General features: G+C 35.9%; 1 pseudogene; it reads left to right on the top strand.

Moving 5' to 3' along the window:
• Positions 1-23,442, top strand: part of LOC128556496 (uncharacterized) — a 32,963-nt pseudogene extending 9,521 nt beyond the window's left edge.
• The last annotated feature ends 3,674 nt before the right edge of the window (positions 23,443-27,116 follow it).

Below are 27,116 nucleotides of genomic sequence, written 5' to 3'. Positions count from 1 at the left end.
CTTGATGATATCTAGGTCAAGTTTGAAACTGGGTCACGTGGGGTCAAAAACTAGGTCATTAGGTCTAAAAATAGAAAAACCTTGTGACCTCTCTAGAGGCCATATTTCTCAATGGATCTTCATGAAAATTGGTCAGAATGTTCAGCTTGATGATATCTAGGTCAAGTTCGAAACTGGGTCACGTGGGGGTAAAAACTAGGTCAGTAGATCTAAAAATAGAAAAACCTTGTGACCTCTCTAGAGGCCATATTTTTCATGAGATCTTCATGAATATTGGTCAGAATGTTCACCTTGATGATATCTAGGTCAAGTTCGATACTGGGTCATGTGGGATCAAAAACTAGGTCAGTAGGTCTAAAAATAGAAAAACCTTGTGACCTCTCTAGAGGCCATATTTCTCAATGGATCTTCATGAAAATTGGTCAGAATGTTCATCTTGATGATATCTAGGTCAAGTTTGAAACTGGGTCATGTGCGGTCAAAAACTAGGTCAGTAGGTCTAAAAATAGAAAAACCTTGTTACCTCTCTAGAGGCCATATTTTTCAATGGATCTTCATGAAAATTGGTCAGAATGTTAACCTTGATGATATCTAGATCAAGTTCGAAACTGGGTCACGTGGGGTTAAAAACTAGGTCAGTAGATCTAAAAATAGAAAAACCTTGTTACCTGTCTAGAGGCCATATTTTTCATGAGATCTTCATGAATATTGGTCAGAAGGTTCATCTTGATGATATCTAGGTCAGGTTTGAAACTGGGTCACGTGGGGTCAAAAACTAGGTCAGTAGGTCTAAAAATAGAAAAACCTTGTGACCTCTCTAGAGGCCATATTTCTCTATGGATCTTCATGAAAATTGGTGAGACTGTTCAGCTTGATGATATCTAGGTCAGGTTCGTAACTGGGTCATTTGCCGTCAAAAACTAGGTCAGTAGGTCGAAAAATAGAAAAACCTTGTGACCTCTCTAGAGGCCATATTTTTCACGAGATCTTCATGAAAATTGGTGAGAATGTTCACCTTGATGATATCTAGGTCAAGTTTAAAAGTGGGTCACGTGCCTTCAAAAACTAGGTCATTAGGTCAAATAATAGAAAAACCTTGTGACCTCTCTAGAGGCCATATTTTTCAATGGATCTTCATGAAAATTGGTCAGAATTTGTTATCTTGATGATATCTATGTCACATGTGCTGAAAAACTAGGTCACTTTGTCAAATAATAGAAATAACGATGTCATACTCAGTTCAACACTGGGTCATGTGGGGATAGGTGAGCGATTCAGGACCATCATGGTCCTCTTGTTTTTTTGTAAATCTTTGATGAGAATCATGTTAGCATTATGTATCAAAGTCTTCTTTCTGGAATAGAATTGTGTCTTCCCCCCACTGGGGGAGACATATTGTTTTTGCCCTGTCTGTCTCCGTCCTTCTGTCCGTCCATCTGTCTGTCTGTCTGTCTATAATTGGAGAACTATTTTACCTAGAACCTTCTAACTTCATTGGATGGTAGGGCTGCTGGAGTAGACGACCTATTTTTGAAGGTAACTTTATCAAAGGTCAAGGTCACAGGGGTCTGAACATGGAAAACCATTTCCTGTCAATAACTTGAGAACCACTTGACCCAGAATGTTGAAACTTCACAGGATGATTGATCATGCAGAGTAGATTCCACCCAAATTAATTGTTGGGGTCACTCTTTAAAGGTCAAGGTCACAGGAGCCTGAACATGGAAAACCATTTTCGGTCAGTGACTTAAGAACCACTGTTTCCAATTCATAACTTAGAACCACTAGGCCCAGAGTGTTGAAACGTAGTGGTGGGATGAATGGACATGCCAAGTAGATGATCCCAATTGCAGCCAACCACTAGTGTCTCTTTGACTTTGGCTCCTGTCCCCTATTGACTTCTTGCCTGTATGACTACGCCTTGGGTGGGGGGAACATTAGCTTTTCTACAAAAGCATCTTGTAGTTTAACCTCAAGCCTGCATAATTTCTAAATTGGACTCATCCATTATTCAATTTGGGCAATACTGTACATTATTTGAAGGGGTTTCAATGAAAATTTACTTACTGAATTATGCAGACCTGGCTCATTTAGGGCTGCACTGGTTGCAAAGGCAGAATCACTTGCCACAAGCAGGCTAAAGGTTAAGGTACATAATCATATTGCCTATAAACTTCAAGTTGATTGGAACACTTAAAAAATCAAGAATTGAAAAGTAAAGAAATATTTCAGGCTCAAGAAGGTTGGGAGCGAGTGAACTGTCTTACTGTGACAAGTATGAGGATGTCCAACAACAGAGGCCTGTCACATCAGATAGTAAAGGTAAGATCTTAGTGACACAAAACCTAAATCTGAACTGTGTCAAATTCATTTTTTTTTGAGTTGGCTAAAGGCTGAAAGCCTTTTGACGAGTCCTTGCTGTTCAGCGATTCTCTAAATGGACCGAATAACACGTGAAGGGATGTAGTTCTATTAGATTTCTCAAACTTCAAACAGTTCACTGCTTGAATGAAGTTAAGTTGTGTCAATTCCCTTTGCTATGACCAATATACGATGTAATCTGTCATATTTATGACTAGTAATTGTGCAATACTCGAATGTAACTCATTAAGCATAAATGTGCATTTTAAGAATTGCGCAGGCTTACAAAACTTGGGTAACATCCAGCGAAAGACAAAAAATAGTTCCACAGGGCTCCAGATAAGATGCGTATTAGCGTAAATTACGTATAGAAATAATGCAAATACGCATGTCTAATAATTTCTAAGCGTATAAAAACGTATATAAAATTACAGAAACGCACACAATGCTTTTTTAAAAACAAAATCTGAATCGTCTGGATGTGTTAGGTAACATAGCCGATCAGCCTTAATTCTCCCACATTGAACGTAAACACGCATTGTATGATTTCTATAAACTTTGCGTGGGTTGAATTTTGCAGTCAGTAAACGGATAAATTATCGGAAGAAGAAGCTCTTACTGGTTTGTTTAGTTACTACTGATATTAAAAATGATTTTAATTCTTATTTTTCGAGAAATAAACAAATCGGCGAAACATTAAATTGTATTTTCTTGTAGTTTTTGAAATCGAAAGTAGATCGTCTATGTTTGGCTGCTTTCATGAAACGAAACAACTTTTTTATGAAAAGATTTAAATAAGAGGTAATTTAACCATAAACTTCAATGTCAGATACTGCCAATTGCTGCTAAATGTCTTCGTATTATCACAATTTGTAAGATATATTGTTGAAACTGGAGAAAAGTGTAATCGTATCCGGATATAATATTTTGGGTAAATATCGAGCTGTGTTATGAAATTTTAAGAAAAAAACTAAAAACAAACTGAAACTGGTAGACTATACTGTCAGTACATCAATCATTAGCCGACTCAGGCCCTTCAGGCCTTTGATTTTTTTTTGCAAGTTGTCAGAAATATATGAGCTATAGTTTTGAAACTTTGTACATTTAAGCCACACCATGATAAAACCAAAATAGTGTGTTTGCGACTCCAGCGTGTATCCAGACCAGCCTGCGCATCCGTGCAGTCTGGTCAGGATCCATGCTGCTCACTAATGGTTTCTCTAATTGCAATAGGCTTTGAAACGACCAGCATGGATCCTGACCAGACTGCACAGAGGTGGCAATACTTCATTCACTTGTTTTCACTGGGCGTGGACCAGGGTAGCCTGCATTTCCACTACTGTCCATGAACAGGTTCAATCAAACCGAGCCTGCAACATTTTCGTTTTTGTCGTGTTGAGCGACCTGTGGAGTTTCCACTTTTTCTATTTTGTCATCAGCTTTACTTGTATAGTGAAAGTTTACACCAAACAGGAGCCTATTCCATGAAATATAATGCAGTCAGTCAGACAACAAGAATAGAGCATATACTGGGGGTGTAAAAAGATTTTCACATCACTCGCCCTTCAGGACTAGTAGCCAGTAAACTCTGCTCGCCCTTAGTGAATAGTCACGTGCACACACCCTAATAAAATTACAACTATCTTGGTGACATTTTTAATACTGTCACTTTTATAAAAGAAACATTATGTACAACAATTTTCAAATATAACACACAGTAGACAAATAATATTCCTGTGTACACTACGTTTCCTTTTTAAATCATATTAATTCTGCTTAAATTTTCTTTTCACAGGGGACATTTTTCTCTTTTTTTTTCACTGTATTTTTGTCATCTCCACCACCTGGTCACTCTCCAAATAAACTACGGATGTTGATTTGCCATGCTTTGACAAAGTACAGGAAAATGAATTATGACAATAACATTAACTCGGATAAATAAGTTTATCTTGACTGGCTTATGGTACATGGTTTTCTTGTAATAATAAGTGCAATGATAATAATAATAATAATCACAGTCTAGCGCGCAATCATTATCAGTATGCGATTGAATTTCAAAGCATCTACTGATGCAAAGTTTGTTATCGTTTTTCACGATGTAATTCAAAACATTTTTGCTGAATTTTGGTAAAGTTACAACGTAAAAAGCACTCGCCAGATCGGTCGAGTATACAGCGAGGTCCACTTGTCCTATCCAGTATCTAACTCGCCAATGCGAGCAGGCGAGTGGAATTTTACACCCTTGATATACATGTCAAACACTTCTTACTTGACCAATTCCTGAAAGCTTTTCTGCAGATCCATAAGGATATATAAATAATAACAATGTTAACAGAAAATGTCGCTGATAATTATGGAACTGATCTCTCATTGGCTGGCTGAATCACTTGACCTAGGAGTGACATCACGTCTGTGGGTCTGCAACCACTAACTGTACTGGTCTAAAACCACTTATGACTACTCTTATACACTGCCAAATAAGATAACCTTGGTTGGAATTATTTCAAGGGCCTTTTTATTTAGAAAATTTTATTAAAGTTTTGTGTGCAATATTACAGTTACAACATGTTTTGGACTGAAATTAATACATCCTCCTCACCAAACATACGTAACCATTAGTTAGAAAACTCTTAGTGGAAATTAATTAAAATTAAAAAATTGACAGCATCATCAGATAATTGAGTTTACAAAGGGTCATAATTCTTTATTGTACCATACGAACAATGAAGTTGTAAGCGGGGGTATACTGGTTTCAGGTTGTCTGACCATCTGTCTGTAGACACAGTCTTTTGCGCATCATATCTCCTCATCCCCTTGACACAGTTTAATGAAACTTCACACAAGTAATCAGTAACAACAGTAGTTGTGCATGGTGCATGTTAGGTTCTTTCAGAAAAAAAAAATGCAGAGTTATGGGACTTTGTTTTTTGTCAGTGCATGACATTACGTCGAAAGACATATGATGGAATAAGACAATTGGCAGAATGGACATGTGATCAAATACGACAAGTGATAGAATGGATATTTGATAGAAATGATATACGTGTCGAATTTCGTCGAAAAGTTTTCGAAATCTTGTCGAAATTACTTGTCCAAAACATCAAAAGCAAAGAATGAGTTATGACTGAGTAACTACATAATAACACGTAGTGCTATTTATTTATTTAGTTTTTTATTGTTATGACAATAGTAATGACTGAGAAATTTATTTATTTATTTATTGTTATGTTTGGAGCACACACCATTGTTCCATCAGGTTTAGACTTTGATTTAAACCTACGTCTCCTCCATATATGGTATGAAATCGTGTGTTGTTTTTGGAATGGCTTCGCATAGCTCTGCAAATACATCTGTGACTTAGGTAGGTGGCACAAATGCAAGTTCCGTAAATATGCGCAATGAAATTGCGAATTCCTCTTCCTCCAGATACTGTTGTCTCATGCCCAGATCCCCAACATTACGCCAATGAGCCTGTGCCAGGTGAAAGAAACAGGCTGCTATGGTAGCTTCTGGATATACGTATTGGAAGGCTTGTATACATGCTCGCAGAGTAATTCTGATTTTCGCTCACCTAGTTAATTGGTCAAATTGTGTGTAACATATTCTTGAATGTGTTTTAAGTAATCAAATAGACCAGACTGCGACACAACGTCGAAAATATCACAAACAATTATTCGGCGAAGTGTCATATTTTAAAATATGTTTCAAGCATTTGTCGTATTCGACAATTCTTCCATTCTTTAGTTTGTCCATTTGACTAATTGTCTTATTCTTTCATTTATCTTTCGACAAATGGTTGTAAACCCATTTTTTGTTACTATACCATATAACTAGAGTCTGCATTTGCAATCTTATGCGCACCTAGTCTCCTGAACCCTTGCACACAATTTACTGAAACTTCACACAAGTGATCAGTACCAACCCTAGTTGTGCATGGTGCATGTTACATTCTTTTAGATACATATTCTACAGAGTTATAGGACTTTGTTTTTTGTTACTATACTATATACATAGAGTCTATATACATACAGTCCACATAATTATGCAATCTTGTGTGTGTCAAATTGCAATGTATAGTGTCATTAATAGGGGTTACAGTCATCACCTTCAGTGATAGTTGTAGTTTCATATTGTCTTATGGTTACCGATTATCAGAGCATTGGCATCAGCAGGAGGTTCTTTTGTTTCAGTAAAACCCGAGTTATATGTTACCTGCTTTTAGTGGAATCCTTCCTTATACTCCCAACTGACATATAAAAGCCAGAAAATGGCACTGGGGCAGGTTTTTATATAAATTATACATGCTTAACATCAGAGAGCCCTTTTTCAAAATTTTAAATAAACTACTGAAGTACCTTCGATCTCTCTCCCATGTGTTATTGCTCCATGTTCACCTTTAGTGTAAATATTTTGTAATTCACAACTATGATGTATTGTTAAGTTGTTTTCTTATGCCCCCACTTTGGGGGGGGGGGGCATATAGATTTGCTCTTGTCCGTCCGTCCGTCCGTCCTTCCGAAAATGTTGTGTCGCGCGTAGCTCTGAAAGTATTTGACGTAGAGTCACAAAACTTTACAGGAATGTTGGTCAGCATGTGTAGTTGTGCACCTGGGGATTCGCGTCCGGATTCATCCAGTCATGTAGCAGTTATAGCCGCTGACTTTGTAAAAATTGGTCATTTTAATGTTGTGTCGTGCCTAGCTCCAAAAATATATGACCTAGAGGTGCAAAACTTTACAGGCATGTTGGTCAGCATGTGTAGTTGTGCACCTGGGGTTTCGCATCCGGATTCATCCAGTCATGTAGGAGTTATGGCCCCTGACTTAGTAAAAAATTGGTCATTTTAATGTTGTATCGCGCATAGCCCAAAAGTATTTGACCTAGAATCACCAAAGTTTTCAGGAATGTTGGTCAGCATGTGTAGTTGTGCACCTGGGGTTTCGCATCCGGATTCATTCAGTATTGTAGGAGTTCTGGCCCCTGACTAATGTCATGTAGTGGGGGCATCTGTGTCCTATGGACACATTTCTAGTTTTTCAAACATTGTTAGATGTGACTGAAAAAAAGCTATTACAGAATAGAATAGAACAAAACTTTTATTTCACCCAGGTATAAGAAATAAAACATAAAAGAGTAAAAAAACATTTTTGATATACAAAAGGCAAACAGTCTCTGTATTTTAAGCTGTGAGAGTTTAACATATTTATATGAGTAACAATGCTATATGTACACATACTAACCTTATTCTTAAATATCTGCTGTTTATACCCATATTTTGTGTAAGTTTCCTTTATTGAATACACCTGGCACTCAAAGTCAAGTATGAGAGTACACCTGGTTTAACCTAGCCTAAAAGTATATAGTGCTGCTGGAAATGTAATTGTTGACTTTCAGTATTCAAGGCCTACTGTTAAAATGTTCACCTCATTATAAATTAGCAGAACCTATATTGCTGCTGGGTCATTTTAAGGTCAAGGTTACAGTATAAGGTCAGTAGTCAAATGCCTCTATCAGTTATTCCTGTTTTAAGTCTTGTTCATTCTATAAAATTCCTTTACCCTGCAAAATTTCAAAAATAGACTGGTCTGTCATTCACTTTGGGCAATACTATTTATTATTTGAAGGGTGTTCACTTAAAGTTTACTGACTGAATAGTGAACAGTATATATAGACCATGATCAGCCTGCATGGATCAGCTAGCACTGATCTCAAAGGCAGAATCACTTGCCGCTAGCAGGCTAAAGGTAAAGTATCAACATGTCTTACCTTAAGTCTGTCCTACAATTATGTCTCCCTGTATGTGGCTTATCAGTATGTCTTTCCGTAAGAACATTCTTTGAGCATCAAAGCCAGTGTGACAGTGTACTAAATACCTTAGTAAATTATAATACTCCTGGGGTCACTATTTGGGGAATACATGTTTACAAACAGTTTTTGTTTAATTTTTGTTGTTGATATGGACTACATACAATTTCTTACATAGTTTTGTACATTTTCTTCTTATTTTGCAAAAAATGAAGTTATATAGCAAAATATCTTTGATATGGCTGGATATTGCTTATCAATTAACATTTCAGGTTAAAAAAAGTGGTATAGGGAGACATGTGCTTTTGCTAAAAACAATTTGTAGTTTTATAACACTGCAGGGACAAAACTTACTCGTATTTGTTGGAGAATACAAAATTAATTGAAATTGCTTGTTTTTCTATTGCAGCAAGTCTGAAAGGGGAAACAAAGTTACATGAGTATGGTATTGGAGTACAAATACCAGTTATAGTGAAACTAGGCAAATCTGGACTGGTGTTCCCAAAGCTTGGACAAGTGATAGCCTTGCAAAATATGGTATATATCTTTTTTAGCTCATCTGATTTTTTGGAAAAAAAATGAGTTATTGTCATCACTTGGTTGGCTTCGGCGTTGCCTGGTTAAGTTTTATGTTTAGGTCAGCTTTTCTCCTAAACTATCAAAGCTATTGCTTTGAAACTTGCAACACTTGTTCACCATCAATAGCTGACCCTGTACAGCAAGAAACATAACTCCATCCTGCTTTTTGCAAGATTTATGGCCCCTTTTGTACTTAGAAAATATCAGATTTCTTGGTTAAGTTTTATGTCTAGGTCAACTTTTCTCCTAAACTATCAAAGCTATTGCTTTGAAACTTGCAACACTTGTTCACCATCAATAGCTGACCCTGTATTTTGCTTTTTGCAAGAATTATTGCCCCTTTTGGACTTAGAAAATAAGTTTTATGTTTAGGTCAGCTTTTCTCATAAACTATCAAAGCTATTGCTTTAAAACTTGCAACAGTTTTTCACCATCATAAGCGGATGCTGTACATCAAGAAACATAGCTCTATTCTGCTTTTTGCAAGAATGATGGCCCTTTTTGAAGAAAATGTAGAGCTATTGCACTCGCCCCGGCGTCGGCGTTGGTTAAAGTTTTTGATAAAGTCAAATATCTCTGTTACTATCAAAGCTATTGACTTGAAACTTAAAATAGATGTTTACTATCAAAGTCTACACCAGGAGAAACAATCCCCATAACTCTGATTTGCATTTTGACAGAATTATGCCCCTTTTTAACTTAGAATTTTTGGTTAAAGTTTTTGATAAAGTCAAATATCTCTGTTACTGTCAAAGCTATTGACTTGAAACTTAAAATACTTATTTACCATCAAAATCTACACCAGGAGAAACAATCCCCACAACTCTGATTGAATTTTGACAGAATTATGCCCCTTTTCAACATAGCATTTTTTGTTAAAATTTTTGATAAAGTCAAATATCTCTGTTACTATCAAAGCTTTTGACTTGAAACTTAAAATACTTATTTACCATCAAAGTCTACACCAGGAGAAACAATCCCCATGACTCTGATTTGAATTTTGACAGAATTATGCCCCTTTTTAACTTAGAATTTTTTTATTTTTTTTTTTTATAAAGTTAAATATCTCTGTTACTATTAAAGCTTTTGACTTGAAACTCAAAATAGCTATTTTCTATCAAAGTCTACACTAGGAGACACAGTTCCCATAACTCAGATTTGAATTTTGACAGAATTATGTCCCTTTTTAACCTGGATTTTTTTTTACTGGCAAAGCTCTAATTCAGAGTCAAGCACTGAGAAAAGTCGAGTCTTGTTAGACTTAGAAAATCATGGGTAGGACAATATTTCTGTTATACAACAAAATTAGATGAGCATCAGCACCTGCAAGGCAGTGCTCTTGTTTTTAGCTCACCTGTCACGTAGTGACAGGGTGAGCTTTTGTGATCGTCCGTCGTCCGTCCACAGTTTCTTGTCTGCATGATAATGGTTTCAATTATGATTTTATTTTAACCAAACTTGCACACAACTTGTATCACCATAAGATTATGGTTCTTTTCTTGAACTGGCCAGATCCCATTATCGGTTCAAGAGTTATGACCCCTGAAAGGGCCAAAATTAGCTATTTTGACCTTGTCTGCACAATGGCAGCTTTATTTATGATTTGATTTTTACCAAACTTGCACACAACTTGTATCACCATAAGATCTTGGTTCCTTTCTTGAACTGGCCAGATTCCACTATGGGTTCCAGAGTTATGGCCCCTGATAAGGCCAGAATTAGCTATTTTGACCTTGTCTGCACAATAGCAGCTTCATTTATGATATGAATTTAATCAAACTTGCACAAAAACTTGTGTCCCCATAAGATCTTGGTTCCATTCTTGAACTGGCCAGATCCCATAATGGGTTCCAGAGTTATGACTCCTGAAAGGGCCAGAATTAGCTATTTTGACTTTGTCTGCACAATAGCAGCTTCATTTATGATTTGATTTTAACCAAACTTGCACACAACTTGTATCACCATAAGATCTCGACATATTATGTTATCGCCTTGGTGTCTGTCTGTCTTTCTGTCTGTTGGTTAGCAATTTCCCTTCTGCTCTGTAACTCTTGAACCCCTTGAAGGATTTCAAAGAAACCTGACACAAATGTTCACCTCATTGAAACGATGTGCAGAGCGCATGTTTTGGATGGCTCACTTCAAGGTCAAGGTCACACTTAGGGGTCAAAGGTCATAATACTTTGTTTTGTGTGTATATTGCTCTGCATTTGCATTGCATTGCAGTGCTCTTGTTTTTAGCGCGACTATTCAAAGAATAGTCTAGCTATTCTACTCACCCTGGCATCGGCGTCGGCGTCACACCTTGGTTAAGTTTTTGCATGCAAGTACAGCTGTCAATTAAAGGCATATAGCTTTGAAACTTATTTATTCTTTTTCTGGGTCAAGTTCCATAACTCTGACATGTATTTTGAGCAAATTATGCTCCCTTTTGGACATAGAAAATTCTGGTTAAAGTTTTACATGCAAGTTACTATCTCCAAAACTAATGCAGATATTGAATTGAAACTTCACATGTGTCTTCGGGGTTATAAAACTAGTTGAGCACCAAGTCCCATAACTCTGACCTTCATTTTGGGCAAATTATGCCCCGTTTTAGACTTAGAAAATTCTGGTTAAAGTTTTACATGCAAGTTACTATCTCCAAAACTAATGCAGATATTGAATAGAAACTTAACATGTTTCTCCGGGGTTATAAAACTAGTTGATAGCATCAAGTCCCATAACTCTGACCTACATTTTAGCCAAATTTTGCCCCCTTTGGACTTAGAAAATCCTGGTTAAAGTTTTACGTGCAATTACATACAGGTATTACTTAAAGGCATATAGATTTGAAACTTATTTTTTCATTTTCTAGATCAATTACCGTAGAAACCCATGTATAATGTGCACCCATGTATAATGCACACTCCTGATTTTGGCCCAAAATCCTGGGAAAAAAACATTTTTGGTCAATTTTGAGGTGGATGGAAAACGAAAGTAGAGTTTACATCGACACCGGTAATAAATTTTATTTCCGCGGTGGAGAGCAGCATCGGTCTTGCGGTACTATCGATTTTTGTTTTCTCGAAAATAAAACCAGTAAAATATTGTTTTATTTGTTGTTTTACCTTTTTAATTAACTATTTTGAATAAATAAACAGCAGCTGATTCAATATTTTGGAATGGTATCTTTCAAAATGACATGAGCTTCTCAATTCAAACCTGAATAACAAAAGGTGTGATAGTCTTTTTGTCACGATCAAATAGCCAGTAATTACCGGCAATTAACGTGTCACCTCGTGTCAGTTATGTTGTTCACAGTCTAATCTCGGTTAAAGATAATTCTCGATCTTTAATTAGTATCATAATTTTTGTGATTTATTAACATTTCTTTCATCAAAATACTTTTAAATTTATATGAAATTAATTTTGTTTGAAAGAAAAATAAACCATTCGATCATTTACGGAACGTAACGGCAATCTTAGATTTTAGCGGTGACAGTAAGCCTGGGGAGTAGTTTCCCTTTACCAAAATGGCGCACATCGGTAACAAGGCATACAGACACTAAATAGAAAAATGGCGCGAAAAAAATGGTAGTTGCATAATGGCGGATACAAATAGTCCTCAGTTTTTTCGCTGTGTAGAGCTATTTTCCTTATTTTCTTTGCATTTTTTTTGGTAAAATCACATGACAGATCTATGCTTGACATGAAGATAGCATTTTGATCATGAAATAACACCATGACAAAATTTTTCATGGAAACTTAGATCATACACCACCAGTATAATTTGGGGTCTCATTTTTTAGCTGATTTTGCAGTTTGTGTGTTTGACTGAAATTATTTTTCTTGCATCAAACATGACCCCCCACTTTTCTTTTGATTTTTAGTTAGCACTGACAATATTCTTCAAGAAAATGTAAGTTACAGAAATTTAAAATGGGTCCTGATGTGTGCTGCGGTCATTGGAAATAGGTCAATTTTATATAGAATAAAGAACAACAACTATTTAGTGTGTTATAACCTATAAGATGACATTGGTAAAAAATGAAATCTGGCCAGATAATGGTGGAAATGGGCTAGTTTGATTAGAATCTGATAGAAAATGACAAATTAATTGCAATTTTGTTGAAAATGAGGATAAAACCCAAAAATATCACATTTTCACTGTTTTGGGTGTATTTTTTTCAAAAACTGCATATTTATAGGCTACTGACTGCTATTTTCTGTCCATCAGAGGTAAAAGTGAAGATATATAACAGTTTAAATGTGTAATTTGCATGCAGATCAGAGTAGAAAATGTCAAAACAGGGCAAAACAAGGCTGAATTTAGGGTAACTGCTTCAACATTATGTCGCGACAGCTATTTTTGACAAAATCTGACGCTTTGTCTTATGGTACTGAAAATGCCATAAAAACTTGGAAACAGTTGATATCAAGCTAAAACCTTGTATTTCTTCATGCATTTGGGTTTCTTGTACATTTCAAATGAAATTGGCACACTGTCAGAGAAAAAAGTTTTTCTTATAGGCATACAGACACTAAATAGAAAAATGGCGCGAAAAAAAATGGTAGTCGCATAATGGCGGATACAAATAGTCCTCAGTTTTTTCGCTGTGTACAGCTATTTTTCTTATTTTCTTTGCATTTTTTTTGGTAAAATCACATGACAGATCTATGCTTGACATGAAGATAGCATTTTGATCATGAAATAACACCATGACAAAATTTTTCATGGAAACTTAGATCATACACCACCAGTATAATTTGCGGTCTCATTTTTTAGCTGATTTTGCAGTTTGTGTGTTTGACTGAAATTATTTTTCTTGCATCAAACATGACCCCCACTTTTCTTTTGATTTTTAGTTAGCACTGACAATATTCTTCAAGAAAATGTAAGTTACAGAAATTTAAAATGGGTCCTGATGTGTGCTGCGGTCATTGGAAATAGGTCAATTTTATATAGAATAAAGAACAACAACTATTTAGTGTGTTATAACCACAAAGTTGTTTTGAAGTTGGAAAATTGTCTATACCTGTGTATTATGCGCACCCACGATTCGGGGGTGGTCCCGGGGTCAAAAAACTGTGCGTTATACATGGGTATCTACGGTACCAAGCTCACTGGGTCAAGTCACATAACATTAAGTTTCTGCATGCAAGTACAGCTCTCATTTAAAGGTAGATCTATACATAGAGCTCTGAATTCGGCTACCCATATCGGGCCTCAGTCAGAGCTCTATTCCCTTCCATTCAAAAATATGCAATATAAGGTTTCAGCTAATGTATGTTCTATATACGCATTTTGCCAAAAAAATTTTTACTTCGCTAACTGATTGCCACTTTTTCTACATTTCTATGAAGTCGACTCTTCCCGCAATGTTCGGATGATTACTTTTAGTAGTGTTTTTCCGTATCAATCGCGCATCCAAATCGATGCGGGACGCCATGTTGAATTTGACTACAAGGTATCATGGGAAATATGCAAATTATGTAGGTCAATGAAAATGTTAAGTAATTACATTGCCGCGGGATAATTAAGGGATATGAATCAAATTCCAAATCTCACGAGCGGCTCGAAACTAATTTTGATAGTTGCGAAGTTGTCCTGTTCTGAATAAACAAAAGTTATTTTAAAAAGAAATTTATATGAACATTTATAAGGTAAACTGACTCACTGTTAATCTTCCAAAGTTGTGATCCCTCCAAAATTTACAATTCACAAACAAATTTCATTTTAAATGTCTGTCTCCTCGACGACATCATAAGTCGGACTTCGTCGATCATCCCGATGAAATCCAGGCACCGATCGCACCATGCTCTTGAAACGTTGATTCATTGAATTCAACATCATTTCCAAAAGCATGGTTCAAAGATAACCTGTAGTTAAGTATCCTTATTGAATTATTTCCAGTTCCTTTAGCAATCATTTTTCCAACAGTTTTAATAAATAAATAAATAGAATATGGTTATTCTCTATGTTCGCGTCCTTGTTGATACTGTTTCACTTCTCCGAAACGGGTGACGTATGAGACAAATGACGTAAGAAGGCCGAGAGCTTCATGCAAATTTACATGAGGCGCATTCGGGTTGTACTCAGTATACTGAACTTCTACAATACATTGTCAATTTGTCAGGGCTCTTTCTCCGGACAGTTTATTTGTAACATAGACATGTTACGTAGTTGTCTAGAAATATATTACAACTCACTTTTTAATAGAGGAGGCGAGTTCCGTTTTGAAGAAGCAGTCCATCTTGATAAAGAAATTGTATTTTATAGTTTGGCCTTAAGAAACATATTTGTTTCCGGTAACATGCTAAAAATATTAGGGTAGGTAGATCTAGGTCGGATTTTTTGTTTGGGATTTTTTTTTTTATTAAGGGAGATTTTTCGGAAATTATTTTTTTTTTGTCAAAAAATGAATACAAATAATGGGGTTATGCCGCTAGAGTATCAGCATCAGTAAATTGATTTCTAACATCACTGAACATGTTTAAAGCATAAAAAGTGCATTCTCCAAGGCCATAAAAACATTTAGGGTCGGACCAAAAATTTAAGGCAGGTCGGGATACCAGAAACAATTTTTTATGCGTTATCATGCCTTTACTTAATTTTCGACTCGTAATATTACATATTACACATACGTGCATAGTATAATAAATTATGAGTCAGTAAGGTTTAAAAAATGAAAATATGAAAATTTAGGGACAAGTAAACATCGATGTTTAATTTCTTGTAGATCTAGGACGTTGAATAAATGTCTTGGTTATTAAGAATGAAACTATAAAAAATAATTACTGTACAGCTGAACTTATTTTCATGTTGAACAGAAGTCACTTAAGTCAGTGATATTAACGACTACTCCCCTCCCCCTCCCCACCCACACACATATACACGCCCGGACGCTCACTTTCCCTCAAAGTTCTGCGTCTTTGAGGCAAGGAACCTTGCACTATTTTCACACATATATAAATTTTTTCTTCAACATGATGTTAGCCCGCCCGCCTAGCTCAATAGGGAGAAGAACGCAGATCTCCGGATCTCGGGGTCGGGAGTTCGAGTCCCGGGCGAGGCGTATGTTTTCCCTGACGATCAACATGGTCTTGCTCATAGAATGGGGAGAGCCATGTAATTCTTGGTACCGTTTTAGCTATTGGTTACCTCAAAATTTTGGCGGCAAATCTGTACGTGTCTTCCATGCGACCCCTTCGTTAATGACCGCCTGCTTATTTAATTTTTAAATTTATGTGATTTTCCCGTCCTAATTTGAAAATGTTAGTATACAAGTATGACTTTAAGAGAACGGAAATTTCCATAGAGATAGTGCAAGCAGCAAGTTTATTCTAATCATATTACATATATATTATTTGCAATTTCCCGAGGGATTGTTTATGTCCGAGTCCATGAGACATTCTGCAGATGTTAACACACGGAAACATGTGTTTTAATTTTACTCTTATTCTGGTATTGGATGAAGTATTAAAAAAAAATCGGCTTCTCTCAGACGAATATGCTTTAAATTAGCGTTCCTGTCTCGTAAACACAATTTACAATTAATTACGCACCAGTCTATAACGAAGATGTCACCGTCGAGGCGCATAGCGCTGACAGCCGGTAGGTATTGGAGGGGACCTCTGCCCATATAAGGGGCTTGGGGTTAGGGGATCTCTCGCCTGGATATATTTTTTTAATACAGACTGGTGAGACATCCCCCTCATTATAGGGGGATCAGGGGGCTCTTCCCCTTGGAAGTTTTGAAATACAGACATGAAATGGTGGCCTTTGGTGCATTTTGAGTTAATATAATGAGTATAGATCACTTCTCAGTCAACGAGGTTGGGGGAGGGGGGAGCACGAGCTGGATCCGGGCCTCAAGTCCGTATCTGACTGTCATTAAGACAAGTGAATGGTGAAACAAATTTTACGTTTTTGATATAAATTGGTAGGGATGAGTTATGTCAATTTCTGTATTTACTTTATATATATAAATTTATATAATATTTCTAACCGTAGACATCGATTTCGAAGAGTCAATGGTTATGAAGTTTGAGCACACAGCGCTTGCTCCTGCTCTAATATCATGTTACTCAAACTCCTGATGGAAAACAACTTGATGTCAACATCTTCGTAAGGGGGGGGCTGGTCTAGTGGTTAAGGTGTCGGTCGCAGTTCATAGTTTCAAGCCCAACTGAGGTCACGACCGCATCTTCTCATATATGACACTAGTAGACATGCTTTTTCAGGAAGCGGACTCGAGAGTTGGTCAAATAAACTTGAAGCTTTTATCAAAATCGAGTTCAAATAAATTTGTTTTAACTAACACCTTAGTATATTATGAAAAAAATTAATTACATGCTTCCCTCAGTTGTTTATAAATTTACGGTACTGGTAAGATGCGTATCGTAAACAATAAACCCGTTAAGTGCCTCATTTTCTTTACACGCATAATTATGACCCTGGCATTTTGATTTATGGTCAATTAAGAATCAAGAGCGGCCACTTTTACCATACCCGGATAGTAACACAACAGATTTAAAAAAAAACATTCATCACTATTTTCTGATTATCTTTAGAAATAAAGTTAAGGTTTTATGTTCTACAACAAACAGACATTTCCCACCACAGTTTGAAAGAAACTCGTGGGAAACCGCACGTTTGACCCCAGTGATTTGCATATTTGTGACGTCATTACAATGTAGAGAAATTCCTAAAATGGCGGCCGCTGTTTGAAAACATGACAGAATTACAGCGGTGAAGAAAACGTTTTTCTTGCAAATTAGAAGCATCTACACTGATTCAAATGGTATTCAATATAAAAAAGGACAATTTATGTTTATTTATTTCTATACAAAATTTTCCGAAATCCTTGCATGGAGTTGCATTGCACATTCTAAATTCTCCTTCTTATATTGACATTTTTTGACAGGAGTGGCCTATGACGTCAAACGGCAGCATTTCAATACATGCGATCAGCTGTTTAGACGGCATAGAGGCTATGACTAATTTAAAGGCATATAGCTTTGAAACTTATTTATTCTTTTTCTACGTCAATTACCAACCTCACTGGGTCAAGTTCCATAACTGTAACATGTATTTTTGGCAAATTATGCCCCCGTTTGGACTTAAAAAATTCTGGTTAAAGTTTTACATGCTAGTTACTATCTCCAAAACTAATGCAGATATGGAATTGAAACTTACCGTAACATGTTTCTTCAGGATTATAAAACTAGTTGATAGCATCAAGTCCCATAACTCTGATATGCATTTTGGTCAAATTATGTCCCCTTTCGAACTTAAAACTCTTTTGATATTTAACATTTTGGGTAATATTTTCCTGCTTCTGTGACAATATTTCGAATGGTCGAGCTTGGCTGTCTTACGGACAGCTCTTGTTATTTGGCAGATCCTTCTTTTGTTCCCTTACAATAATTTTTTTTTAATTACTTCCCTTTTATGTTACTATAAATAGCTTATTTAGTAACTTTTTTATTATTGGCTGTAGGGAAAAACCGAGACCACTTTCCTGTGGTACAACATGGATGATACCTCCAATGTATAGGTGTATTTTGACATATCTGTACCTTTAGGAAAATTTCAACTATATTTTCTCATGATTCTTTTGATTGATCTTGATTATGATTTTTAGCTCATCTGATTTTTTGGAAAAAAAATGATGAGTTATTGTCATCACTTGATCGGTGTCAGCGTCGGCGTCTGCGTCGGCATTGCCTGGTTAAGTTTTATGTTTAGGTCAGCTTTTCTCCTAAACTATCAAAGCTATTGCTTTGAAACTTGGAACACTTGTTCACCATCATAAGCTGACCCTGTACAGCAAGAAACATAACTCCATCCTGCTTTTTGCAAGATTTATGGCCCCTTTTGTACTTAGAAAATATCAGATTTCTTGGTTAAGTTTTATGTTTAGGTCAACTTTTCTCCTAAACTATCAAAGCTATTGCTTTGAAACTTGCAACACTTGTTCACCATCATAAGCTGACCCTGTATATCAAGAAACATAACTCCATCCTGCTTTTTGCAAGAATTATTGCCCCCTTTGGACTTAGAAAATCAGTTTTCTTGGTTAAGTTTTATGTTTAGGTCAGCTTTTCTCCTAAACTATCAAAGCTATTGCTTTAAAACTTGCAACACTCGTCACCATCATAAGCTGACCCTGAACAGCAAGAAACATAACTCCATCCTGGTTTTTTCAAGATTTATGGCCCCTTTTGGACTTAGAAAATATCAGATTTCTTGGTTAAGTTTTTTGTTTAGGTCAACTTTTTCTCTTAAACTATCAAAGCTATTGCTTTGAAACTTGCAACACTTGTTCACCATCATAAGCTGACCGTGTTTTCTTGGTTGAGTATTATGTTTAAGTCAGCTTTTCTCGTAAACTATCAAAGCTATTGCTTTAAAACTTGCAACAGTTTTTCACCATCATAAGCGGACGCTGTACATCAAGAAACATAACTCTATCCTGCTTTTTGCAAGAATGATGACCCTTTTTAGACTTAGAAAATCATTGGTAGGACAATATTTCTATTATACGAAAAATCAGATGAGCGTCAGCACCCGCAAGGCGGTGCTCTTGTTTGACCTTCTTCTCGTTAAGTGCAATGATGACAGGTGAGCGATATAGGGCCATTATGGCCCTCTTGTTTGTCAGTTATGAAGAGTACTTAGACCTGCTTTTGTTAAACATTAGAAGGATGATATCCTGTGGTCAGTAGATTACCAAGTTTGTTTATTTTGGTGTCATTAGGACATGGGTTAAGGTGACATTGATCTCAAGACTGGAAATGGTTTCTAGTTACTAACTTAAGAACTTTCTAGTTACTAACTAAAGAACACTGTTGCCAACTGTGGGATAGTTGATGAAATTTTGGGATTCAGTAGGTTAAAGGTTACTGTGACCTCATGACTTAAAAAAATTTATTTTCAATAAGTGGAAGACAGTTTGGGTTTAATGATATCAAACTTGTAAGAATGATTGTCTGATCAGATTAGATTGACCATAATATTGTGTGACTAGGTGAAATTAGTCTTATGGTTAGTTGATGACCACTATTTTTAGCTTGACTATTCGAAAAATTGTCTGACTTTGAATAGTGTGAGCTATTTTACTCACCCTGGCTTTGGCATCCGTGTCACATCTTGGTTAAGTTATGCATGCTAGTATGTATAGCTATCATTTAAAGGCATATTGCTTTGAAACTTCTTTTTATGCCACCGAAGGGAGGCATATAGTTTTTGAACCGTCTGTCGGTCTGTCAGTCTGTTGGTCTGTCCGCAATTTTCGTGTCCGGTCCATATCTTTGTCATCGATGGATGGATTTTCAAATAACTTGGCATGAATGTGTACCACAGTAAGACGACGTGCAGTGCGCAAGACCCAGGTCCGTAGCTCAAAGGTCAAGGTCACACTTAGACATTAAAGATCATTTTTCATGATAGTGCATTGATGGGCATGTCCGGTCCATATCTTTGTCATTCATGCATGGATTTTAAAATAACTATGCATGAATGTGTGACACAGTAAGACGATGTGTCGCGCGCAAGACCCAGCTCCGTAGGTCAAAGGTCCTAAACTCTAACATCGGCCATAACTATTCATTCAAAGTGCCATCGGGGGCATGTGTCATCCTACGGAGACAGCTCTTGTTTTTTCCTTTTCTAGGTCAATTACCAGCCTCACTGGGTCAAGACACATAACTCTGACATGTATTTTGGCTCTTTCGAACTTAGAAAATCCTGGTCGAAGTTTTTGATGCAAGTTACTACCTCCAAAACTAATGCAGATATATTGATTTGAAATGTCACATGATTGTGTCTTCAGGGTTATAGAACTAGGTGATAGCATCAAGTCTAATAACTCTGACATGCATTTTAGCCAAATTATGCCCAATTTTAGACTTAGAAAGTCCTTGTTGCCTTGGTACAGAAAATGCTTGAACCTTTAACAGTAAAACATCAAGGAATAATATCCTGTGGTCATTAGATGACCCGGTAGGGTACTTGTTTTTTGGAATAACTTATATATTACTGGTTTGTAAGTATCTCACAATTTGTCAACAGCTGGAAGGTTGTGCTTGTGAACTAACCTATTGATACAAATTTTGAGTTTATTTTTTAGAATGGTTATTGGGATATGGATGAGGTGTTGCAGGATTTACTGGGAATAGACTTTGATATATGCAAAGCAGTTTTGGAGAAAGCTGGCCTTAAATCTCTTGGTGAGTACAGGAAACTATCATATTATATACTACTGAAGGTTGAGGTATATAGCATTTTCTGTACAGCTGTTCATTCATCTGTCCATCCGTGCATGTGAGTGAGTACATGCCGTATTAAATTAAAAATGCTTACAATTTAGAAAGTATTTTAGCTAGAGTAACTCAACTTTATGTAATTTTTTGCTTGCATTTAGTATTATCCCCCTTGACCCAGTAAAAGCAAATTAGAATCTATTTCTCCTTGATTTGGTAAAAAATACAGCTTTTTGTCTGTGGTTGTAAGTAACCTATTGATGAATCCCTCATGAAAATGTAAACATTATAGGACAGTGGTGCATGCACAACTTTTATTAAAATCACTTTAGTAATTTCAGAGTTATTGCCCTTTAATTTTGTGATTCCCACTTAACAAAGTAACCCATTGATGGATCTTCATGAAACTTGATATATATATATATGTTGGTTGGTACCTCGGTTCCCAGTCAGTAGCTGGAGAACTCTTAGGCCTACAGCTGTGAAATTGCATAGAGTACTGGTCAGTAGATGACATCTAGTGTTTTGGAAGGCAGTAGGTCAAAGGTCAAGGTTTCAGTAACCTTGAGACTGAAATGATTTTCGATAAAAGACTGGAAAAGGCTTTGGTCAACACTACGTCTAGGATGTCTGCCTATCATATTTGAGGTCAAAGGTGCAATATCCTTGAAACTGAGAAGGATTTCTGATAAATAACTAGGAAAGGCTTTGGCCTACCATCAGCTTACCTCCATAGGTTAGTAGGCTTTCCTTGTTATATTGGAGGCCAGAAGGACTGATGGTCAAGGTAACTGCCTACTTTATACTGAAAATGGTTTCTGTTCAATAAATGTATGTCAGCTGGTAAAAGGTCAAGGTAACACTAACAGCCAGCATAAAACTGAATGTTAGAGAGACATAATATATTTAACAAGCAACTGTTGATTCCCCTTTCATTCAATAAAATATGTAACCTATTTTTAGATTAATGAGTATGAGATATTTCATACCATCAAATTTCCATTCTCTGTTTCACTAAAAAGTGTTGAATAACTTTTATAGTTAAAACTAATACAAAGTAAGTAAAGGAATAGCATCAAGATATTGATTTTGCTTTTAATTTGTTGTCTTGATTCTTTCAGGCTTGAAATGCTATGAAGAAATCATCCGTATAGTTTCTACAAGCATCGTCCTCTTGTACATTTTCAAGCTGTTGGCACCGCAGGCTTTTCCACGTAACTGCAAACTGTCTGACAAAGAGGAGGAGCTTGTAAAGTTGGTTGCAGATAAAGTTGAAGTAACAAAGTTTGAACCAGCAGGGACAGAAAAGGACAAAGTAAAGGTTGCCATAGAGATGGCATTTGAGTACTGTGTTTGGGTTGATAAGCGGCATCCTCTGGTTTGTACGAGTCTTGAGCTGGGATCAAGCTGGTACGAATTTGTTGCAAGAAGTTTGAATCTACATACTGAAGAGATGAGCCCACAAAAGCAGGGACCAACTCAATTCAGAAGCCCAAATGTTAAACAGCCTATTTTTGTATAAACTCTTAATACCCGGGTTTCATATGATCAAATATATTATAGGCTGTTGATGAAAGAAATAATTTTGATATGCTTTGGAAGAAGGGAGCAGTTTTTGTAATTCAATTCATATAATTTGGTAAATAGCGACTTAATGTAGAAATTAGAGATATTAAAGAATATTGCATCATATGTGTTTTTGGTTAAAGTTGTTTAGACTATTGTGAATTTATATGTATATTATCTTACTAAAAAACTGTAGAGAGCTTTTCTTAATTAAGCCATAAACAATTTCATATAAGTGTTCTTAAAGAAGAATCATACTCTCCTTGTTTTGATTTTTTGTTCAAAAATTCACTAAAAATTGAAATTATAAAATACTTTTTGAATTAAAAAAATTAAAATGAGCAATATAAATCTGAAGATGGGCCCCTTTAAGATGAAATATACTGTAAAATCATTTAATTTCGTGGGCATGAAATTTCGTGGTTTTGGTCAAAACGGCATTTTCATGGGAATATGAATTCGTGGATTTCAACTTTTGAACATAAAATGAATGGGAATTTTACTAATTCGTTGGGATTAAATTTCATGGATTGTCTCAACCATGAATATTAATGATTTCACAGTAGTACTGAACATGAAATTTTATTATTACAATAATTATTGTTGCAATTCTTAAGATTGGGAAAATTTTGTGCCAAGTGTACTGCTACATGGATTAAAAAATATCAGATCCAGGCTTTTGGGTCGCAAAGGCAGAATAACTCGCCACCAGCAGGCTAAGGGTTAATAGCAGTTTTGATTATAATTTGCTGTAATTCTTTAATGTTGTAAAGTTAGACATTATAAATGCTTAATCAAAACAGATAAGGAAAAGGAGGCAAAATCTTATGAAAGTTTATGTGGATCAGGAACATTATGGAAAACAAAAATGTATTGAACATTTCTCTATTTATAGTTTTTGGTTTTAACAATCTAAAGATAAATCTGTGCAATTTTTTGTGTGTACTTTTTGTTCTTCTTAACGACTGAAGCTGCAGTTTCATAAAGAATTGTTTTTATGCTCCCTGAATGGAGGTGCTTATAGCTGCCACCTTGTCCATCAGCCATCTGTCTGTCCGTCACACTTCTTGTCCGGAGCATAACTCAGAAAGTATTGAAGAACCTAAGTTGTAACTTTAAACAATGATAGAGCCCATTGAGAGGAAGTGCAGTGATAAGGAACCATAACTCTAGGTGGACCCAGTTTTGAATTATCTCCCTTTTTGTAAAAAGTCTAAGTCCAAAACTATGAAAAGGATTGACTTGATGTATTGACAGAGGTCAGTGGGAGGAAGTGCAGTTTCAAAGAACCATAAATCTAGCTTACCTCATTTTTGAATTATCTCCCTTTGTGTGAAAAAAAAAATTGTCCTGAGCATAATTTGAAAATCATAAAAAAGAATGACTTGATACTTCGCACAAATATAGATGTCATTGAAAGGAAATGCAGTAATCAGGACTTATAACTCTAGCTGACCCCATTTTTGAATTAACTCCCTTTCTGTAAAAAGCTTTTCCAGAGCCTAAGTCCAAAACTGTGGAAGGGACTGACTTCGTACTATACATATAGGCAGAGGTCAGTAAGAGGATGTGTATTGTCAAAGAACAATAACTCGAGCTGACCCCATTTTTGAATTAACTCCCTTTCTGTAAAAAGCTTGTCCTGAGCCTAAGTTCAAAACTGTGGAAGGGACTGACTTCATACTACACATATAGGCAGAGGTCAGTAAGAGGATGTGTATTGTGAAAGAACCATAACTCGAGCTGACCCCATTTTTGAATTATCTCCCTTTGTGTAAAAAAAAAGCTTGTCCAGAGCATAACTTGAAAACTATATGAGGGATTAACTAAATTCTTTACATATTGATAGAAATCAGTGAGAGGGAGTGTATTGTCAAAGAACAATAACTCTTACCCTGTTTTTGAATTATCTCCCTTTATGTTTGTAAACATTTCTGGTGTATTACTTGAAAAGTATATAAATGATTGACTCAATACTTCACAGATTTATAGAGATCAGTGAGAGGATGTGCAGTAAGTAAGAACCATAACTCTAGCTGGCCTCATTTTAATTAGCTCCCTTTGTGTTAAAAACTTTGTCTAGAGCATCTCTCCTTAAGTATAAGAGATACCTTCTTCAAACTTTAAAGTCTAGAACACATTGAGGGGGAGTGCAGTAATTAAGAACCATGACCCTGTTTTTGAATTGCCCCCATTTTAGATATTTGCTTTGGGGAGCATCCATTGGTGTTACTGATTGCCTTGTTTATTATTATTTGAATTTTTATTAATTTCTGTGTTAAATAATTTATCAAAAGTGATTGTGATACTTTTTTATTTGATAGAATAATTTTGTATACCTAAATTTTGATAGTTATTTTTCTACGTGTTTCCATGTGTTTCTGTTTAGTTCATTTTAATGCATTTCTACATATTTCCGTCACATTTTTAAATGTTTCTAATTCAGGAATATAATGCTATCACTTCAATGAGAATTAGAGTTTTTTATTTTATTTATATGTTTAAATCCTTTCCTTTTTAATTAAATGTTTGAATCCGTACTTTATAATACATATTATAAATATTCTAAAAAAAGCAACTTTAATTAACAGGTTGTGCATATTACTGTATATAATATAGTCATTGTTTATGGATTATTCGGCTTGGACCAGATGTATTTCTGCCTTTTTTAATTTTTTTGCTTTAGCATTCAAAGAGTAGTGAAGCTGTTGCACTCACCTTTCATCTGTTTTGGCACCTGTGTATTAGTTTGGTCAAGTTTTTGTATGTAAGCTGGTATCTTGGTAACCACTTGTGGGAATGGATTGAAAGGTTTGTGAATATTCAGCTTTTGTGTCCTCCCACAGCGCTTGCTATCTCCAACAGTGTCTTATTGAATTTGACATGATTTTTAGCTCCCCTATTTTGGAGAATAAGGGTGCTATTCTACTTGCTCCGGCAGCGGCATGAGCCTTCTTGGTTAAAGTTTTTTGGCAACCTTTGTTTTTCTTTGTTACTATTGCTTATATCTTACTGTTACTTCACATTAACATTGTTCAGCATGCAAACGAAGTATGTGCAGGGCCTGGGTCCATTATACCCAAGGTCAAGGTCACCAAGGTGTTATTTTAAGGTTAAAGTTTTTCGGCAACCTTTGTTTTTCTGTCATATCTTTGTTACTATTGCTTATATCTTACTGTAGGTTCACATAAACACTGTCCAGCATACAAACAAAGTATTTTCAGGGGCTGGGCCCATTATACCCAAGGTCAAGGTCACAAATTTGTTATACTTGGAATTATTTTCATGTTACATTTTTTCGAAAGCTTCGTTTATAGACATCTCTTTGGTACTTTAAAAGATAATGACTTGAAATTAAAAACATTTCTTTATAATCATCATCTGCATGTGTGGTTACAATCCCCATAACTCTAATTGTATTTTTGACAGAATTATGCCCTTTTCATAAAGTTTTTTGGCGACCTTCGCTTTCTGGATATAACTTTAGTACAATATAAGATAATGATTTGAAACTTAAAATGTATCTTTATCATCATCATCTGCTATAATAATAAATAAAAATAAATAAAAAATAAGTATAAATATAATTTGAGTTTAGCAAATCCTTTATACTTTATGTGCATGTAGTTTCTTTGACTGTTTTTAGCCCACCATCATCAGATGGTGGGCTTTTCAAATCACTCTGCGTCCGTGGTCCGTCGTCCTTCCGTCCGTTAACAATTTCTTGTTATCGCATCTCCTCAGAAACTACTGGGGGGGATTTTGACCAAACTTTGTCAGAATGATGTATTTGTACCCTAGTTGTGTCCCCCTGAAAATCAGACTGGTTCAACAATTTTTGAGTGAGTTATGGCCCTTTATTTATTTTTATAATTTACACAGATTTATATAGGGAAAAACTTTGAAAATCTTTTTGTTGAAAACCACAGGGCCTAGGGCTTTGATATTTGGTATGAAGCATCATCTAATGGTCCTCTACCTAGATAGTTCAAATTATTTCCCTGGGGTCAAATATGGCACCACCCTGAGGGTCACACGGTTTACATAGACTTATATAGGGAAAAACTTTGAAAATCTTCTTGTCCAAACTACAAAGCCTAGGGCTTTGATATTTGTAATGTAGCATCATCTAGTGGTTTTCTACCGAGTTTGTTCAAATTATCCCCCTAGGGTCAAATATGGCCCCGCCCCAGGGGTCACATTGTTTATATAGACTTATATAGGGAAAAACTTTGAAAAACCTCTTGTCCAAAACCACAGGGCCTAGGGCTTTGATATTTTGTATGTGACATCATCTAGTGGTCCATCACTAAGATTATTAAAATTATCCCCCTAGGGTCAAATATGGCCCCGCCCTGGTGTCACATGGTTTACATAGACTTATATAGGGAAAAACTTTGAAAATCTTCTTGTTCAAACCACAAAGCCTAGGGCTTTGATATTTGTAATGTAGCATCATCAAGTGGTTCTCTACCAAGTTTATTAAAATTATTCCCCTAGGGTCAAATATGGCCCCGCCCCGGGGGTCACATGGTTCATATAGACTTATATAGGGA

Source organism: Mercenaria mercenaria, chromosome 4, assembly GCF_021730395.1.
Source record: "Mercenaria mercenaria strain notata chromosome 4, MADL_Memer_1, whole genome shotgun sequence".
Lineage (NCBI taxonomy): Eukaryota > Metazoa > Mollusca > Bivalvia > Venerida > Veneridae > Mercenaria > Mercenaria mercenaria.
The sequence above is the reverse complement of the archived record's forward strand: the minus strand, read 5'-3'. Positions and strand labels throughout refer to the sequence as shown.